We start from the raw sequence: 7,324 nt of genomic DNA, 5'->3' as shown, positions 1-7,324 counted from the left end.
GACAAGCCTTATCCCCAGCTGAGTGACAACACAGAGCCAGTGATGGATCACAATGGCATGTGATAGCAGAATCTAAACAGTGACAGAGGCCCAGATTACAAGGCCCAGATCCAAGGCCCTTCTTTCAAAGGCCGTTCCCACGGGGACAACGAACATCTTCTTTAGAGAACTGAGACTTCAGGTCCCTGGACATTGGCATAAGACAGTACGAACGAGTGATACCTTGTACACTAACCCGAGGCATGAGCTTTCCAGGTCCAGAAGTCACTTCTCTCAGCTCACATTTCAATAAATTGGCACTTTTTAAATATGTTACGTAACCCCTTTGCTGTTTGTGCGGTGGTAGACTAACAGCATCCTGGAAGGCCGGGTTGGTGACCTATTTCTATAAGTTGGGGGGGGGGGGGGTTCTCATGTCTCCTGCAGGATCCTGTACTGTACCTAAATTCATTGCTGGGACAATCTGTTTTTCAAATGACTGTAGTAACTGTAAGGATAAATCCGTATAGGATGGAAGGTGCTGAAGAAATTAAAGAGTCGCGAAATAGAAGGAAATTTTCAGTTGTAGATTTTTACAGAAAATAGAGGGTCGAGTTAAATGACCATTTTTCTCAGTGGAAGAGGGTAAATAGTGGAGTGCTCAGACGATACCTAAAATTGCAAAAACGCAAGCAAGTAGGTTAACGGACAGATACCACAATGAAATGCATGACATCATAGCCTGGTGACACTGAGGGTTTATTAGAAGGAAAAAGGATGTCAGCCATCCAAACCTCAGACAACATAAAAGTCTAGAATTGATGGTGTCATTGATCCCATAAACCTTTTTTCATTTTTAGTTTAAATTTTTTAATTATTTATTACGTAGGCCTAGATTCATTAAACGCACCAATCGTGTCCCGACCAGTTTGCGATCGTTCCCCAACCCCGACCCGATTCACTAACCTTCTGCCCGATCAATCTCCCACCCGATCCCACCCTGCAAATGAAGGGAAATGGCATGCATGAGTAGGAAGGCAACAATTCACTAAGCAGAAGAAGAAACACCGATTGGGTTGGCCAATCCGAAATGAAGCGACTATTGAGGACCAGTCGCTTACTGTCCCTGCCGACTCTCCTGCTCTCTGCCATCCTAAAATCCCAGTATCGAGATCACAACCCCAACCATCAAAATAAAAAATATAAAACTGTAAAATATTTATACATATGCATACAAGCTCCCTTCTATTCTGCAAAAAGCACAGTGCTAGCCCACGGTTTTAACCCGCAGGTTTAAAGCGTGTTCTGTTCCATAATCTGGCTGCACAAAAATCATTCCTTTTAAAATGTCCACTCGTAGGGGCCAGCAAGTAAACTGCAGCCACCCCTCCCCCGATATTTTGAGCTCGCTTGTGCAAAGAGCAAACTCATGTGCATGTGGCATCTACAATCAACAAGGATAATCTGCCCATGCACCTCGATACGCTCTATAGCGATCTGTGGGATCGCTTGTGGGCGTGCGTCCAATCAGATCACTTGCAGGCTGAATCTGCGGTGAATCGGTCGCTCGCTAAGACTCAGACACAAATCGCCCAACAACGATCCAGATCGGTGAGTTTAGTGAATCTAGGCTTTAGTCTTAAAGCCTTTGGTTGAAAAAAATGCATTCAAATTATATTTCAAAGTCTATTTCATAAAGGTATTATTACAGGTCTCCTTAGTTGAAAGGGGATATAAAGCAGTGAGAAAAAGCTTATAGTTACCAAAAGTACTTCTGAAAGTTCAAATGGATATATGGCAGATGGAAACGTGGCAAATTTGCAAAGACCTCATTTGCAGGCCATGCAAATGGCCCAGAAAGCTGCTGTACGCTTGATTGTATGGGCCTCTAAATTTGACTGCATCGCGCAGATTCTGCGTGCTCTACATTGTTTACCGATCAACTTTAGAATTGAATTTAAGATCTTGTGTACAGTGGTGGAATAACTGCCCGACAGTGTTGCAATCTGGTCAAGTTTGTCGACCATCACGCACGTTATGTTCTGTGGATAGGGGCGAGCTTGACTGTGCCATCCTTGACCTTTGTGACGCTATCTGCAACTCAAAAAACTATCTCCCTCTTTTACGAACCTGCGATAGCAGTTTCTAGCACAGGGGGCTGCGCTGAATGGCCCATGCTGCTCCCGATGCTCACAGGAACTCTATGAGAGTCGGGAGCAGTGCGGCTCCCCACGCTAGAAACTGCTATCGCAGTTTCGTAAAACGAGGCCTATGTTTTCCGTTCAGGGTCCGTTTTGCTGGAATGCTCGTCTTTTGGAGCTAAGGCAGGCCCCCCCTTTGAAAACAGCCTTATTTGCAAGTCGATTTATGCGGTTATAAATTTGCTTAAGATGGGTCTTATTGAATACTTTTTCTTGAAAGTTGTTTGACCTGTTTTTTTATTCTGTAGTTTTTATGATGTTTTGAATTTGTTGCCACTGTGTGTTGTTTTTTTTTTGTATTTTATTTGATTATGTATGTAATTCTGGATTTGCGGGATATAAATATTTTAAATAAAGAAATCTCAATGTAACACGGGGAGATGTGAATCGCTTGCTTACTCTTTCCAAAAATACTAAGACTAGGGGGCATTCTGTAATTTGGTCTGCATAGGAGTAGATTTTTTAGATGGCTCCTAAAACATCGGCGCTGAAAAGGCTGGCGCTAAGCACGATTCCAAACCACAACCAGAGTTTGGTGCGGTGGCGTAACTAGCATATGTGACACCCGGAGCCCATCATTTTTTGACCCCCCCCATCTATATGAAAAATATGATTTCTAGTAACAATCCACATATCGCACAACAAGAGTGTACCTAGAAAAAGGCTGCATCTTAAACACTGCAGTGAGCACTAGAACACCAACACATACATTGTAAAACTAAACAAGCCAGATCCCGCACAGTCAATTGATCCTGTACAGTCGATGCTATCAGAAAACCATGTCCCTTTCATACACACAGACAGATACACCCTCGCCCAATATGGAATAATCACAAACTAAAAATAGAAATATGTAGACAAAAGTTAAACTGAACCGCCAAGAAACCAGACTCTGCATACAATGCAACACCACACCACAAAAACAGTGACACATGTCCCCTAATACTGTTCAAAATGTAAAGACAGTAGATGTAAATTTGAAAAAAATGATACATAGCAATCACCACTTTACAAATTAACAAATAAAAATAAAACAAATAATGAGAAATAAGAAAATACCATTTTATTGGACTAATCCATTTTTCAATTAGCTTTCAGAGGCCAAATCTTTCTTCAGAACAGTAATATATAGAAACATAGAAGATGACAGCAGAAAAGGGCTACAGCCCATCAAGTCTGCCCACTCTGCTTACCCACCCCCTGTCTATGTCCTAATGACCCAATTTCCTTATCTTGACCCTCGTAGGGATCCCACATGGGTATCCCATTTATTATTAAAGTCTGGCACGCTGTCTGCCTCGATCACCTGCACTGGAAGCTTGTTCCAATGATCAACCACTCTCTCTGTGAAGAAATACTTTCTGGTGTCGCCATGAAATTTTCTGCCTCTGAGTTTGAGCGGGTGCCCTCTTGTGGCCGAGGGTCCCTTGAGAAAGAAAATATCATCTTCCTGTCCTGACCTGAGGAAAAGGGTTTAGTCCAAAAAATTGCCTTATTTCCATTTCCTATTTATAAAATTTTATCAATACAGTTACAATACTACTTGATTCTAAGTAAAGCAACAAAAAATCTTTCTACCTTTTGTCGTTTCTGCTTTAATCATCTTCTCTTTGCTCTCTTCTTTCTATACAGCGTTTGTCCTCTCTCCCTTCCATGCAACATCTGCCCTCTCTTTGCCCCTTCCACCCAGCTTGTGCCCTCTCTCTCTCTCTCTACCCCTTCCATCTACTGTCCAATCTCTCTCTGCCCCTTGCATCCACTGTCCACCCGCTCTCTGTTCCATATGGCATCTTCCCTCTTTCTATGTCCCTTCAATGAACTGTATATCCTGTGCCCTTTCTCTCCTTTGTACATGATTCATTTTGGCTTCACCCCCTCCCCTATGCTCTGGCATCTCTCTCTTCTCCTTTCCTTCCTTCCTTCCCACTCCACTCCATGGTCTGGCATCTCTAGCTCCTTCCCTTCTCTCCCCCATGCCCTGGCATCTCCCTCCTATCTCTCTCTCTCTCTGGCACCTCCTCTCCTTTCTTTCCCTCTGGTCTGGCATTTTGTCTCCTTTAGTTTCCCTTCCTTCCCCCATGCCCTGGCATCTCTCTCCTCTCCTTCCATCTCCTCCTCCCACTCCATTATCTAGCATCTCTTCTCCTTCCTTTCTCTCCTTCCTTCCACCTGGTCTGGCATCTGCCTCCTCCCCCTCCCCCCTGACATCTCTCCCTCCCCCATGGTCTGGTAGCTCCTTTCCTTTCCTTTACTTCCATGGTCTTGGCATCTCTTTCCTCTCCCTTCCCTGGTGTTCCTTTTCCCCTCTCTCTCCCCAATTGGGTGCAGCAGCAGCACTTCTCTCTTCCCCCTCCCCAATTGGGTGCAGCAGCAGCAGCATCTCTCTTCCCCCCTCTCCCCCTTTGGGTGCAGCAGCAGCAGAATTTCTCTTCCCATCAGCGGAGTCGCAAGCTTCCCTCCATCGCTGACCTCTTGCTGCTCTTCCTTTCTTCGGGCCTTCCTCGTTGCCGGGTCCTGCCTTCGCGGAAACAGAAAGTAGGCAGGATCTGGCAGCCAGGAACGCCCGAAGCAAGGAAGAGCAGCAAGACAAGTTTTAACTTCCCTCCATCACTGACCTGTCTCCCTTAGCTTCCCTCCATCGCTGACCTTAGCCCTAGCGAACTCATGCTCCAGGGCTCGAACGTGTGTGTGCCGACTTCTCTTCTCCTCCCTCCCAGGAACATAACTTCCGGTTTCAGAGGGAAGAGAAGGGAAGCTGACATGCACACCTTAAAGTCCCAAAGCATGAGTTTGCTACGGGCTAAGGTAGGAAATCACCAAGCCAGTGAGAGGCGGGGGTTGTTTTTTAAAAAAAATGTTGAGCAGCGGCAGGATTCGTAATAAATGGCAGCCGGGCAATCATCTAAATTAGCCGGGTGCAGCGCCCAGCTAAAAAGCCCTAGGGCAGTGGTAGGCAAACTCAGTCAAAAGAGCCCAAATCAGCAGTACAACGAGACTTTTTTTGAGAGCCATACCACGTGCCCGCTTGTGCTACGACGGCTACGTTAACCCGACTGACTCCCCACACGTCCGCACATAGTCGAAATCGATTCGTGGCAGAGCCTAGAGAATGACAGGGGGAAAATATTTGTCTCCGTCCCCTCCCAGTCAGCTCGGTCCCCATCCCCGCAAACCACCTGATTCCATCCACACAAGCCCTGAATTGTTTTATATTGAACTTATTATATTAAAGTATGAAAAGAAACAATATTCTGTACAATTGTCAATTTATAAATCAGCGTCTTCTCCCCACTCTCTCTTCCCAATTTCCCTTCAGCGTCCTCAGCCCACTCTCTCTCCACTTTCCTTCAGCGCAGCGCAAACAAGCAAGTAATTTTATATCATTTTCATTCTATTCATTCATAGAAATTAAAGTCTAAATAATGCCAGTCACATAACAAAACATGATTTTACAAAAATAATTCCCTGCACAATCAAGCCTGTAAGGATTACTAGATGTCTTTCAGCAGCTACCCTCCTTCCCTCCCCCTTACCTTCGTGGCCAAGTCAAAAGGATCTACCAACAATAAAATTTTAAAAACACAAAACACACTGTACGCAGAGAAAATATTAATTATTATTTATATTCCGCGGGTTTTCAAAGAGGTCAAGGTAGATGACTTTATACAACGTCACCTCAATAACAACTATACAAAAATAGATAAATATACCCCCTCCTTTTTTACTAAACCGCGATAGTGGTTTTTAGCACAGGGAGCTGTGCTGAATGCCCCTATTCTTCTGACTGTGCATCCAATATTTCTTTCCTTCTTTCAGCCTCCTGTATGCTTCCTCTCCTCCAGGACTCATTCCCTCCCCAACTTTTTCTTCCTCTCCTTGCCCCCCTCCCTTTTCTTTCTGTATGTCTGTCTCTCTCTCTCTCTGTGCCCCATTTCTTTCTTTCTTTCACCCTGCCCCTTCTTTCTTTCTCTCTCCATGCCCCCTTTCTTTCTGTATGTCTTTCTCTCTCTCTCTCTCTCTGTGCCCCCTTTCTTTTTTTCTTTGTTTCACCCTGCCCCCTTCTTTCTTTCTCTCTTTCTCCATGCTCCCTTTCTTTCTCTATGTCTGTCTTTCTCTCTCTCTCTCTGTGCCCCATTTTTTTCTTTTTCTTTGTTTCACCCTGCCCCCTTTCTTTTTTTCTGGCTCCCTGTTCCCCCCTCTTTCTTTCTTTCTTTCTCCCTCCCCTCCCCCATGTCACCGCCATTGGGAAAATGCTGCCACTGCTGCTGGGGAATAGGCTGCCACTGCCGCAATTGGAAACAGGCCGGCGCCGAGTTCGCCCTGCTTCTTTTCCCTGCAGGGCTGACCAACTTTCGCCACCCGACGTCAATTCTAATGTTGGAGAGGACGTTCCGGGCCAGCCAGGCAGTGATTGGCTGGCCCAGAACATTCTCTCTGACGTCAGAATTGGTCGGCCCTGTGGGGAAGAGCAGGGAGAACTCGGCGCTGGCCTGTTCCCGATGGCGGCGGTGGCACTCAAGTGGCTAAAGAGCTGCAGTTTGCTGGCCTAGGGAGAACACTGGAGGGTGGCCAGCTGTGCACCCCCTTGGGGCGTGCACCCGGGATGGATCTCCCCCCCCCCGCCCCCCTTGGTACGCCACTGGTTTGGTGCAGTATATAGAATCATGGGTAGAGCAAGAATTTATGCCAATGAAAACTAGGCCAGCGCCTAACATGTATGCGCATCAGGCATACTCTCTAACAGTGAACCTAACTTTTAGGACGGCTTCTTCCCTGGCCACGCCCCCTTTCGAGATCCGCACACTAGAATTTATAGAATATGCTTAGAAATTTGTGCACATAAATTCTAATTAATGCCAATTAGTACCAGTAATTGCTTGTTACTTGGCAATTTTTGGCGCTGATTGGCTTGTCAAACACTTATATCGCATGCAGTTATGTGCATATGTTAATAGACATATTAGCTGCTAAGGCCCTCTTTTACTAAGGTGCGCTAACCGATTAGCACGTGCTAAATGCTAAGACGTACATGTTAGTCTATGGACGCTTTAGCATTTAGCACACGCTAATTCAATTAGCGCGCGCTAATCGGTTAGTGCACCTTAGTAAAAGAGGGGGGCAAATGTAGTTGCTGCAGCTCGAGG

Source organism: Geotrypetes seraphini, chromosome 2, assembly GCF_902459505.1.
Source record: "Geotrypetes seraphini chromosome 2, aGeoSer1.1, whole genome shotgun sequence".
NCBI lineage: Eukaryota > Metazoa > Chordata > Amphibia > Gymnophiona > Dermophiidae > Geotrypetes > Geotrypetes seraphini.
This window is presented reverse-complemented; position numbering follows the sequence as displayed.